The sequence below is a fragment of the Lemur catta genome, chromosome 13, assembly GCF_020740605.2.
Source record: "Lemur catta isolate mLemCat1 chromosome 13, mLemCat1.pri, whole genome shotgun sequence".
Classification (NCBI taxonomy): Eukaryota; Metazoa; Chordata; class Mammalia; order Primates; family Lemuridae; genus Lemur; species Lemur catta.
Genome location: NC_059140.1, coordinates 58,434,779 through 58,449,034, shown reverse-complemented (window position 1 = coordinate 58,449,034; position 14,256 = coordinate 58,434,779).

The following is a 14,256-nucleotide window of genomic DNA, read 5'->3' as shown; positions in this document are numbered from 1 at the left end:
GCCTCACTTCTCTCCTCCCTTCTCCCTCCCGCCCCGGGCAGCAGTCTGAGCTGGTCTAGCATTCCCGGATGCCCCTTTCCCCACTCCCTCCTGGCTCCCAAACAACCTCGCAGTCAATCTGACTGTGTAAGGGTGGTCGCATCCTCGCATCAGGATGTTGAGTTCTGGGACCCTAAGAGACGCCGCGGCAATTAGCCATCCATCAGAGGATCGCTTAGAATGTCAGGGGGCTCTGCTGTGACACCTGGATGGAGGCCATTTCCTGCAGGGCCTTTATATGTGTTGGGGGCGGGGGTGGTGCTGATGGAACGGCGCTGAGAAGAGAGCAGGGTGGTACAGGTGGATAGGGGACACCGGCCTAAGAGTGCCACGGTTAGACCTCCCTTAGGCTGGCCTGACATTGCTGGATGGCCCCTTGCTGCCAGTTCTCTAGGGAGTGGGTACAACTGCAGCACAAATGAAAGCTAACCAGAGGAGGGCTGGAGGGGAGGCGTTGGGGAGAACAGAATAAAAGGTCATTCTGGTTGGTCGAATAAGTTAAACAAGGAAACAAAAACAATGACAAAGCACACATAGGCCCAAACACTGATGTGTCCAAAGGGATAACTAAAACATACATATATATATATATATATATATGTTTATATATATATATATATATATTTCTCTTTTGGAAATGCCGCCTGCCAGTACTAGGATGACAGGGTACCTCATTGGGACTCAGGCTTCCTTAGTTTGTGTTGGGTTCTAGCTTGGTGTGGAGCCCTCCGCTGAGGACTGTGGGGCCCTGGTGCATGGGCGGTACCGATGCCTCTGCAAGGGGCAGAGGGAGGTTGCTTAGGCAGGACTGCAGCAGGAGAAAGTGTTCAAGAATCATGGAAGACAGGGTTATGAGGGGATACTGATGAGAGCCAGGACAGGTGACAAGGATGATGACCTGAGGCTGGGAAGGAGGGGAGCAGTGGGGGAGAGATTTCCACTGGAGAACCCCTAGTACTTGGCAACTCCTGGTTGCGGAGAGACTGGGTTTCAGGGCTAGGAGGATGGGGAGAGTGGTAGGAATCCAACGAAGGTGGAAGGAGCAGTTTTTAGACATGTTGAACTTGATGTAGGGACTTTTTTAAAAAAGGCGCCAGTGGAGACATCCTGAACCCGCCTTGGACTCAGATATGGCGATACTTGTCTGCACATCCCACTAGACTTAAGGTGCTTGGAAAACCTCCAGCAAGAGCTCCCTGGGACACGGCCGAGGCAGAGTTCAAAGAACTCTTTTCCCAAGGGCATTTGTCACCGGAATTTCTGGCCAAGGAATAAGAGAAGTAAGAATCAGAGAAGTGGGAGATGATCCAAGATAAAGTAGCACATGGAATTTAAAAAGGAGAGTTCAAGAAGGACGGGTCAGCAGTGTCACATGCTGAAATAAATGAGCACAGAGAAGGGCCTTCGGATTTCACAACCAGGAGGGCACAGGGACCAATGAGACAGCAGTTCCATTTGCTTTATTGGGCACAGGAGACATTGCAAAGGGTTAAAGAATGACTAAAAATATTTGCTGCTTATATCACAGACAAGGAACTGGTTTTCTTGTATAGAATTTCCCTAGGAAAACTAAAAGACCAAAAATGTAACAGAAAAGTGAGCAAAGAACAGAACTGTTTTAGAATTTCTAGACCTGAATTGGGATGGAGGAAGCGATTTCACAGGTGTTCGACTTAAAACTATTTGCTATACTATTAATGCATGTAACTTTCAAGCATTTTATATGCATATTTCATCTAAAACATGTTCCATAAATGCCTTCTGGCAAAATATTTTTTCCTTAAGTGATGGAGGGCCCAGAACTTCTAAATCCTGCTCTTCACTTTGGCAGATAAGGAACATATAAAAGATGAGAATTTTAAAAATGTAATAAATTAAATATTTCTTCTCTCAGATATCAAAGCCAAATATTAAATGATGATATCAAATTATTTTAAACAACCAAAAAAAAAAGAAAAGAAAAATAGGCAAAGGATAGAAAACACAGTTCACAGCAGAAAAAATACTAATGGCCCTTAAGCATAAGAAGAATGCTTGGCTGGATTCATAAAAGGAAATGCAAATTAAAAGTATACTGTTTCACCTATTGGACTGGAAAAAAATAAAAACATTTGTTAAAACAATCTGTTGGAGAGCATGAAAGGAAATGAGGCTCTTCCATATACTGCTGTGGGTGAGTGAATTGGTGCAACTTCTATGGAGAGCAATTTAATTCCAAAATGCAAAATGCAATTTCACCTCTATGGATTTATCCTACAGATGCACTCACAAGGGTGGAAAAATCCTGTATGTGCAAGAACACTCACTGCAGCACGGTTGTTAGAACAAAGGACTAGTAATATCCTCGATGTCCAGAGTAGAGAATTTATGGTCCAGCCTCGCAGTGGGATTTTGGCAGCCTTTTAAAAGAATGAGGTAGTTTTAGATATACTGATGTGGAACACTAAGATATTTTAAGGCGAAAAACCAAAGGGTAGAAAATGTGTATAAATGCCTCCGTTTGCTTGAAGAAGTCCAAACAAGAATATATGCATACATATGCCCTCTGGGAAGATAAACAAGATACTGGGAGTGGGGGTTGCCTCTGAGGATGTGGGGCTTGGGGAGATTGTGCCAGGAAGATGCCTCGCTGTTTACCTTCTGGACCGTTTTGAATTCTGTATTGTGAACATGTATTAACTGTTTAAGAAATGAGTGAATAAAACACTAAAGAACGGTGAGTGGGTGGGGAGGAAGTGAATGTTGTAAATGCAGACAATCCTTTCAAGAACGGTGGCACTGAGGGGAAGAATGTGAGGAGGAGAGATAAAGGGACTTAGAGTGGGGACAGGTCCCCACTCCCTCCGCAAGGCTGGAAAGATGTTTGGAGCTAAAGGGAGACAGGCAGGGATGACCACAAGCTGGGGGAAGAGAGGATGGATCCAAAGCGGGCAAGAAGGTGAACCTTGAGGACAGAGGGACTCTTGGGAGGGAGTGATGTGCTGATGCTTTGGGGACACCGAGGAGAGGCTGAGGAGTGGGGGAAATGCGTGCTCTTGTCTCCCTCGTGCATTCTCGACAAATAATACATAGGAGCTGATTGGGGTTGGGGGTGAAGGGTGGGTAAAGAGAGAGTTGTATGCTCTGAGCACATTCTCCTAAAGTGGCATATTTTCAACAATTTTAGGGTAATGTGTTTACATGATGATGGTTAAGAGTGATGCAAAGACAGCAGGAAAAGCAGCAAGGGTGCAAGAGTGAGAGGCATATTGCTAGGATTTGAACATGTCCCCTCAAGTTCATGTGTCAGAAACTTAATGCCCAATGCAACAGTGTTGGGAGGTGGGACCTTTAAGAGGTGATTAGGTCGTGAGGACTCTGCCTTCATGAATGGATTAATGCAATTTTTATTTTATTTTATTATTTTATTTTAGTTTTTAGAGACAGGACCTCACTCTGTTACCTTGGCTGGAGTACAGTGGCGTGATCATAGCTCACTGCAGCCTCCAACTCATGGGCTCAAGTGATTCTTTCATCTCAGCCTCCTGAGTAGCAAGGACTACAGGCATGTGCCACCACACTGGGCTAATTTTTCCTATTTTTTGTAGATGGGGTCTTACTATGTTGCTCAGGCTGGTCTTAAACTCCTGGCCTCAAGCTATCCTCCCTGCTTTGCCTCCCAAAGTGCTGGGATTACAGGTGTGAGCCACCGTGCCCAGCAGGACTGTGTCTTATTTAGTGTTGTTCATTGGGTAGATGCATAGTAAATTAACAAATGAAAAGGAAAGTGGTGCAAGTGTGCTGAGCCATAGCACATACAGAAAACCATGCTAAAAAAGCTCATGCTCCTTGTTAATTGCCTTGGTAGAATTACAAACGGCCAGTCACCATATGGCAGCAGTCCTCAACCCTTTTGGCACCAGGAACTGGTTTCATGGAAGACAATTTTTCCACTAACAGGGTGGGGTTGATGGTTTCAGGATGATTCAAGCACATTATATGTATATATTTTTTTGAGACAGAGTCTTGCTCTGTTGCCCGGGCTAGAGTGAGTGCCGTGGCATCAGCCTAGCTCACAGCAACCTCAAACTCCTGGGTTTAAGCAATCCTACTGCCTCAGCCTCCCGTAGCACATTATATTTAATTGTTCAGTCAACCCTCTCTGCTAATGATAATCTGTATTTGCAGCCACTCCCCAGCGCTAGCATCACCACCTCAGCTCCACCTCAGATCATCAGGCATTAGATTCTCATAAGGAGCGTGCAACCTAGATCCCTCGCATGTGCAGTTTACAGTAGGGTTCTGGCTCCTGTGAGAATCTAACCTGATTACCTCTTGCTGTGTGGCCCAATTCCTAACAGGCCATGGACCTGTACCTTTTGCAGTCCTGGGGTTGGGGACTGCGGCTTTATGATATGAACTACTCATGTGGTCAGTGGCCATCATTTTTGGCTAAAAATAAGAACTCATTATTTGACAGAGGATTTTGTCTTGCTTCCAGATAGAACAGGTTGTCTGAGAAATGTAGTTTGGATTCTTGACTATTGGAATCTTTGGAATATTTCAATGATTTGTGGAGATAATGGCACAGAAATGAAGCATTAGAACAAGCCCAGGACCTGTGAGCACAGATCACAATGATCACAGAAGAGTTGGCACCTAAACTGTATGACCTTGCACTGTGGTTATTTTGTGAGTTCCTAATCCCTCTTGTAAAACAGCAAGCTCCTCGCTTGCTGGGGACTGTCTTGTACATCTTTGGATCCTTCTTGTGTTTAATATGGAGTGTTGAACATGGCAGGTCATTGGTAAATGTTTATTGAATGGCTAAATAGGGACTAAGTCAGTTACCTCCTTGGCGTCGCAAATAATTGCTCAGGGGAATGGATACAGAATATTCAGGAGCTTGCAGACACTGTTCACAACAGAGCAATTACCACCTGAGCCCATTCACTGGGATTTACCTGGGTTTCCCCAGAGAACAGCGTATCCAATTAATAGTTTATGCAAAATGACTCTAACTTTAATGTGTCTTGCCTTGGAATCACTAAGGAGAATGGACCAAGCTGATAATTTTCAAGTCTCATCTGGACGGGCCTTTATGGTTTTCTCCAACAGTAGTCACCCAGATACCTTTTTTGTCGATTGTAGGAAATGTTTTCTAAGAAGAACAGGGGCTGTGAAAATAGATAGGGAAAGCCAACTGAATTCTCTTTGCTGAAAGTAATAAAAATAGGAATGAAGAGAAAGGAAGATGGGGGGCATTCTGAAGGGTCATTAGGTCTGCTTCGTCTTTATCATTGTGAAATAGCTATTGAGTGTCAACCCACAGTGGGCACAGTAAGCGGGGAGGATCCCTGCGCAGCGAGTTAATCCATATGCAAACACAGTGACCCCAATTGCTTTGCAATAGAGAGCCACATGGCCTGTGCCCTTAAAATACATCATTTGGGCAGCTGCCAGAGGGCTGATTTATCCCAGCTGGCCAGAAACAGCCCTGAGATCATCAGCGCTTTTGTTAATTGAGAGAGAGGGGCAGAGGAATCAAGATATTCCTGGGCACCAGGCATTCATTAGCCACCTGGCCTCCCTAAATTATGATCCTGCCATGATTTTCCCAGTGCTTCGACTGAAATTTTAATATTTGGAATGTATTAATAACTCGGAACATGTCATTTCCTAAATAAGCAGTGCCCTTCTGGACTCATTGGAGAAGGGAGCCCAGAGAATGGTTGAAAAGCACGGATATTGGCTACCCAGTGAGATGAGCAGTGTGGGGGTGACCCTGGAAGTTCTATCCACAAAGCAAATACAAACAGATGCGATGTATGAATGGACCTCTGGGTTAATGCCCCTGCTTTCTATTCATTTGTTCTAGTCACATAGCATCTTAATAGGACCAGCTCCAGGAAAAATAGTGAAACAGAGGATAATAGCAGCTAGCACTTCTAGAGCACTTATTAAGCACAAACACTGTGCTATGGAGATTATACAAGACCCCACAGGGCATCCAGGGGGATACCTGATTCATAGGGCAGGGACTTGGTCTGTCTTAGGCACCTTTATTTCCCCAGCACCTAGAACAGTGTCTGGCACACAGTAGCTGCTCGGTAAAATATTTATTAACTGAAGAGTGGGTGCAGTAGCTCATACCTGCAATCCCAGCACTTTGGGAGGTTGAGGCAGGAGGATCACTTGAGACTGGGAGTTCAACACCAGGCTGGGAAACATAGTGAGACCCTATCTCTACAGAAATTTAAAAATTAGCTGGGCATGGTGGTGCATGCCTGTAGTCCCAGCTACTTGGGAGGCTGAGGTGAGAGCATCATTTGAGCACAAGAGTTTGAGGCTGTAGTGAGCTATGATTGTGCCACTGCACTCCTGCCTGGGTGACAGAGGGAGAACCTGTCTCGAAAAAATAAAAAAATTGGTGGGTGAATAAATGAGTTTCCAGTTTAGACGAGGTAGTTGAGGTGTGACGAAGTTAATCACCTGTCCAGGTTGTAAAGCTCTAGAAAGTGACAGAGCCAGGATTCATAACCTCACTCCCCATCCTCATGCATCTTCTTGTCCCAGGTGCTCAGAGCATCATCAGCCTGCCATTCAGATCTGTTTCTGTCGTGCTCCATCATCCACAGTTAACCCATGTTGTGGACTGAATGTTCATGTTCCCCTAAAATCCATATATTGAAGGCCTAACCCCTAAAGTGATGGTATTTGGAGGTGAGGCCTTTGGGAGGTGATTAGGTTTAGATGAATTCATGAGGGTGGGACCCCCATGATGGGATTCATGTCTTTTTTCTTTCTTTTTTTTAAGAGATAGGGTCTCACTCTGTTGACCAGGCTGGAGTGAAGTGGCATGATCATAGCTCACTGTAGCCTCAAACTCCTGGGCTTAAAGCAATCCTCCCACCTCAGCCTCAGCCTCCCATGTAGCTAAGACTACAGGCACATGCCACTATTTTTTGTAGTGACAGGGTCTCACTGTGTTGCCCAGACTGGTCTCAAACTTTTGGCCTCAGGTGATCCTCCTGCCTCGGCCTCCCACAGCACGGGAATTGTAGGCATGAGCCACCCAGCCTGGCCACATGTCTTTATAAGAAGAGGAAGAGACACGAGAGAGCTCACTTTCTCTACCATGAGAGGACACAAGAAGGTGGCTGTTTGAAAGCCAGGAAGGGAGCCCTCACCAGGGACCGATACTGCTGGCACCTTGACATTGGACTTTCCAGCCTCTAAAACTGTGAAAAATAAATGTCTATTGTTTAAGCAACCCAGTCTGTGGTACTTTGTTAGGGCATCCCAAGCAGACTAAGTCAACCCTCCAGGCTCACTCATCAAAATTCACCTGTCCTGGATCCTATTCATTTAGGGCTTTGCTTTCTGCCATTTAGCAATAGCTGGTGATACGATCAGCTTCCTGCCTCCCCTTCCTGCTCCCTCACCCCTCCTACATCTGTGTAGTATGTCAGAGTTTATAAAGAGAGTCCACATACATGATTTCATATGATGCTGAAAACCAACTGGTCAAGCAGACAGATAGTCATTACTATCCCCATTTTACAGATAAATAAACTGAGTCTTGACAAGATCAAGTGACTTACCATGACAACACAGCAAGGACCAGGACTCAGATTCTCTGACTCCCTAGCCAAGTGCCCCCTCCTCAGTACCACCTTGCAGATAATATAATGTGACATTCATTCAAGAGCAGGAGGCATTGTAATTGGAAGATGATGAGGAGGGCAGGATGTCAACTGAAACAAATGACAGGAGTGTGGCAGCATTTTTTGGCAGGTGAGCTCAGAGACTTTGAGCTAGCAGGTATCTACCTTTCCTACACCTAAGCCTGGGACATGATCATTCTGACAATCCTCAGAGGACCCCACAAGTGTCCTTGTCCAATCTGTCAATCCATACACCTAGTTGATCTTCAACCCCTGACCATTCTAAGAAATGTCACCTGAATTTGCACCTTTCTGGCTGCACCCTGCTTCCTGTCCCCACATCTGCACACATACCTCAGAGTGTCATTCTGTGTGCCTGGACTATTGCTGTGGTCTCCTAACTAGATCCCTGCCACAACTCTGTCCTGTCCGGGCCACCCTCCACACTGGGGCCCAAGTGATCCACCTGGCAACAAATTCGGTGACACCAACCTCTTGCCTACAAACCGATGTTTGAAGAGCTACAAAAAGGTGAATGTGGCAGACTTAAAAAAGAGAAAGCTAACAGAAGTAAGAAAAGCCTTTCTTTGGGGAAGACTTGAAAATTATTTCACTCTTTGCAAAAATTCTCTTTTTGCTTTCTTTTAGCAAGTAAGCTCAGTGAGAACAGGATTTTATCTATTTATGACACAGATTTTGTTAGGCATAGACACCTAAACATTAAATAATATTCAAAAGAATAACTACACATGATGTTCATTCTACTAAGGCCTTGGATCTTTTGTGTGTCACAAAATTTGAAACAGATTCCGTTTAGATTTATTTTTAAAGAGTATATCAATTTTTGACTCCAAGGAAATAATCCAAAAGAAGAGAAAAATCAATAAAAAAGAAGATGATCATTGTGGAGTAATTCATAATAAAGAGAAACCAGAAACAACTTAAAAGTGATAGTTAAGTAAATTACGCTGTGTCAATTTGATGGACCACCGTACAGTCACTAAAAATTATAATTATGCAGACTGTGTAGCATCGTAAAATGCTTATGGTATGATGTTAAGCATGCAAAGCAGAAGAGCAAATTGCGCGTATACTTGATTACAACTCTAAAAATCATGTTTACATGTGGGCAAGGACTGGAAGCAAGAAGAATGAAAACAGATGATTAGTTTGGCTGGTGGGATTGTGAGGGCTTCCTCTTCTTTTTGAATTTGTGTTATGTTTATCACGTTGTTTGTGCAGTTTTAAAAGGATGCCGTTCAGCCCTTTCGGGGACCACTTTCAAGACTGTCAGTCCCAGGAAGGCACATAAACAGCAACAAGAAGTACAATTCCTGATTATACCTCATCGCTGGGTCTCTCCTGGGTGCCTGGCTTTGCTGATGGGAATTCTCTGATCCAACCTGAGCGTGGCTGTTTGCACAATTGTTCCCAAATAGAACGTTGCTGCAGAAACTCAACTACGGGATGAATATTTGTACATAAATACAATCATATTCACAGCCATTTACCACCTTTTTTTTCATTTAAAAACAACTCGAGCACAGGCTGAGAAACCATTTGCTTGGGAGTGTTGTAGAGGGAATTGCTTATTGAGGTGGAAGCTTGAACTAGATAATCTCAAAGACCTGCTGAATCTGAGTCTAACTCATGATTTATGTGACCTTTACACACACATTGTCGAGGCTGTCCGTTATTCAAAGCCCTTGTACCGCTCCGGGCAGATACCACACATCACCTAAGGGACCCCACACTGGGATGGATAGGCCAGGCTCCGGGGTCAGGTAGCCCTGGGGTCAAATCCCGACTCTTCCACTGACACACTTTGTGACGGTGGACAAGTTATTTCTTATCTCCCTGAACTTCACAGGGTAAGTCGTTTGCAAAACTGGGCCATCAAAACCTACGCGTGAAGGTTGTGGAGAGCGTGGAAGTGAGCTAACGTGCAGAGATGCCAAGTGAGAGTGGCTGGCGTGTGTATGTGCTGAATTAAACATGGACTCACCATAGCGACAGACTGAAGCAAGCTGGTGGGCTCTGCCACATGGAAGCACAGGAAAAGTGAGTTTTAAGTAGGGATTTAAAGGAGCATATCAAGTGCATGAGAAACAGAAGACTGCTGATAACATATGCTGCGACATAAAGGAAAAGCTGAGCATTACTGCCAATTTACAGATGGTGCAAATACTGTTGCTCCTGAGAGCAGCTGTAGCAAACACAAACGTGAGCAATCAAGAGGCTCCTAACTTTTTATTTAATTGCAAAAAATCAAATACATAATCTGAGAATCACCATAGGCACCTGCTCTACCTTCTCTTTCTAAGTCAAGGTCTCATCTGCAGCGACGAGATCAGCTTTTCATGCTACATTTCAAAGAGAAGCTTCTCTAATAAGCTGGTTTCTCAGATTGGTGCCAGCTACATATATCATGTGAGCTATTTTAATATTTTCTGTTTTAAATCCCTGGCAGTTCTTTTGGGAAGGAGATTTCCATTGACATTGAGATTCAGTATTAATTCAAAGAATATCTACATAGTTACATAAGAATTAGACAAACTAAAACAGAAAAACTTTGGACTTTTGTAACACAATATTAAGTCTTTTCCCTCACCCCTGCCTTCACTTTGTTTGGGAAAGCAAAAATGTTGAAAGGAAAAAGTGGCACCTATTATTTTATATAAAACTGAAAAAGCAATAAGCCATTTTGATTTCTCAAAAGTATACCCTGAGCATACAAGAACCCTCTAATATTTCAGGAATGTGGAAACTAAACTAATGAGCATGTCGCATGAAAAGTTTAAATGTAGTATATGGTATTTTTCAGAATCAACAGAAAACCCACTGGGCATTTATGGCAGCTGAAGATTGGTTTTATGAAACCTACTGAGCCAAGTTTTGTACTAAAGCCAGATCTGTGAAAAGTGTTAGACAGAGGCACTATTCACAGCAGTTGGGGATTTGTGTGGAAACAGCTTACAGATTTTCTGACAACCTTGTCTTTCAATTCAGATGAATGAAGCCCTCTTGTTTGATCATGAGGAACTTTAATAAAAAAAGTTGTCACCAAAGCTGTTTCTCATTGGGTGCAAGTATGTGGAAATGACAGTCTTTAATTTTTGCTTGAAAAATGAAATTATACTAGACACCAAAATCAATGCCAAAATAAAGTTAACTTTGAATTAAAAAAATAAGAAAAGTGACAGAATGCCAAGTGAGGACTAATAACCTTTGGGCTTTGTTAATAGATACATTCTTGTCTCCCCGACACTGGACCCTGATTTGGATTACTCCAAGGGGAGTGTTCAGGGTATATGAGACAACTGGGTATGTGGTAGATGGCCACTTAAGTATAATAATGTTTGATACTATCTTACCCACATGTTTTCAATTCAGTGCATTGGCCTGGTGGAAGGCTTAGTGATGGCACACCAAGGCACGCTTAGATCTTCTAAAACCATAGCCTTTCTTGGTTGGATCTAAAATGTCAAATACTGTGTTGTATACAAATATACTTGTCTCAGTGTGTTTAGTGTTGCTATAAAGGAATACCTGAGGTTGCATAATTTATACAGAAAAGAGGTTTATTTGGCTCACAGTTCTATAGGCTGTACAAGAAGCATGGCACCAGCACCTGTTTCTGGTGGGGGCTTCACGTTGCTTCCACTCATGGAGGAAGGTGAAGCAGAGCTAGCGTGTGCAGAGCTCACATGGTGAGAAAGGAAGCAAGAGAGGGGGAAGAAGGTGCCAGCCTCTTTTTAATAACCAGCTCTCATGGGAACTAATGGAGTGAGAATAGCACCAAGCCATTCATTGGGAATCTGTCCCCATGACCCAAACACCTCCCAGTAGGCCCCCCCCAAAACCTTGGGGATCAAATTTCAACATGAGGTTTGGAGGTCAAATATCCAAACTATAGCAATACTTCTGTATATTAAGACTTCTACAGTTTCTATGGCATCTTTTATTTGTAGATCCATTCAAATTGACTGTTGGGTAGACTACTGCTTCAACAGCCATGGGGCTAAAAGAATTAACATAGAGCTCAAGGGTGCTAAGGCCTTCAAAATATCTAGCCCAAGTGCCAGTCAAGGAAGAATAAGCTTTATTTCTCCATTCTCTTCAAGGGTAAGAGATTCAGTAGAAAATGTAATGGATTTGTAGTCAGTAGACCTGGATTTGACTTCTAGCAGAAAGAAACGGAGATTTGGAATCCGGAATATGGGTATTGTATGGACCAATCTTAGCAACAATGAGACCTCAGAAAGGAAAACCTTCTCACATTTCAGTGCCAAAGTTTACTTATAAGAAATGGGCCTACTAGTAATTGTTCTCACAGGACTGTTGAGAGAGTTCCACGGGATATGAAGCACTTGAAAGTACTTTTTATCTTATAAGGTACCATACTAGTTTAGCCATTATTCTTACTAATTGTGTGACCCTGGACAAATCTCTTCATTTTCCCAAGCCTTGGTTTCCTTCTCTGTACAATGGGGAGAGTCATAGCAGGCCTATCCACTTCATAAAAGCATCTTAAAGCCCCAAATGAAATGATGTGAAAAAACTGGGAAAACTGCAAAATATTTTATGATTTTAGCAAGTTTTCCAAATTAATTAAAAAATATTCAAGTGGAATGCCTTGGGTATTATCCACTTTGGGATGATTTAATGATTTCTATACCTTGCTGAATGCTGCCATTCATTCAATTTGATCTGCAGGTGATTTCCAAGATTTTAATAATCCCTTATATAGTCAAAGGCATAATTATAGTTTGGTGGCTTGACAAAATGATGTCATGATACCATGGGAGTTGTTTTCAGCTATTTCACAGGACAATCCCCTCTTGAAAGCTGGCCCATTCTTGTACCCACATTCTCTCCTTTTGTTTGTTGATATCTTCTCTGTTTTCTAATCTCTCCATTGTCTGCTTTAGCAGTAGCTGTCTGACACATACTTAGGAGCTAACTGTAGGTCCCTCATGGATCCTTTCACCTTTGCAAATCCAAAAAAGATGGTCTCTTCCTGAAGCTTGGCATTAGTTACACACAATATTTGTAGAACAGAAAGGGAGCCTCAAACAGGCTATGGAAACAGACACATTAAGAATACCTAGATAGACAGGTAGGACTTAAGAAATTGCATCAATGTGCATCCTTGAAGAAATAAATGCCTCTTCTTGCTGTGCAGCAGCCTTGTAGCCTTTGAGGCATTTTATGAGCTTTCCAGTGCCAGTGTACCATGATGCTCATGTAAGAGCCAACATGCCTTGAAGGTTTCTGTGATTGCCTTTATTTGGAGAGGGTTGGCTCAGCCCAGCTGAATACATACTCTTTCTTTGGACAGAAGCCCAAAGACAGACATTGTTGACATTATTGTCACAATTGCAAATGAAACATTCCTTGGCGAAAGGTAGTCCCTATGCTAAGATCTATCAATATTGTCTCTAAGCTGGTCTTTTCATTTCACAGGAGATGCGAACTCTTCTGCATCCCTGCCAAGCCCTTCCTTAGCAGGCTGTCACCTAATCTAACAGGGACAAAAAGGTCTTTCTTTTCCAGGGGATTTTGACTAAGAATAACTAGGAGGTTAAAGGGCCAGATGAACGGGTACGACAAACCCAAGGACTGATCTATTTTGCATATTTCTGTGCAAAGCTCCCAAATGAAAACCAGAAAATGGCCAATTTGGTTTAAAAATTGAGAATGTGAAGTGGCACGAAGAGCTAAGTCTTTTTGAAAAGTAAAATAATGACCAAAAAAAGCACAAATAACAAAACTTGTTAGCAGCTACCCTAGAGGTAAGAGCAAGGGGCAGCACAGATAAAGATTTGTGTGTGTGCATGTTTGTGTGTGTGTGTGTGTGTGTGTGTGTGCACACGTTTATGCAGTTTGCATCAACAGACAAGAGGCAGAAAAACTTAGTGGTTAGGACAGGCAGTCTTGGGTTGAATCAGAGCACCTCAAATTGCTTACCTTCTTTGAGTCTTAGTTTTTTCATTTGCAATTGGGAAAAATAATAGTACATAATTCGTAGAATTGTCATGAAGATCAAATGAGATATAAGGTATATAAAAAACAGCAAGTATCTGGCATAAAGCAAGTCCTCAGTAAGCAGTAGTTATCTTATCATCCTCATGTATTTCCTATCTCCATGTATTTCCCGTGAATTTAAGTACTGCAAAGGTAAAATGAACAGTTACTGAGTGATTTTAGGGTTTTGGGATTGGGTTCCCCCCTCCTACCATCATAAAAGGGAAATGCATGTCCTTAGTTCTAAGAATTGTTCTTGTACTTTTTTTTTTTTTGGTCAATTTTTTCCCCTATGCTTTCACTTTTAGAAATATTTTTTGAGTGGGCATTCATCTTTTCTCTTTTGTTTTCCATTAAAAAAATTCTAATTTCTGTGAGCTTTTCACAACTTTATCTTCTTCTTTTATTCTGCCATAATAGTTCTTGTTCTCAAATCGTTCTTAAAAATAGCATTTTATTTTAGCTTTATTGCTGTAATATCTTTTTCTATCTGTGAGGATATTAATTACAGTTTTAAAAGAAATTTTCTTCTACTCCCTGCAAT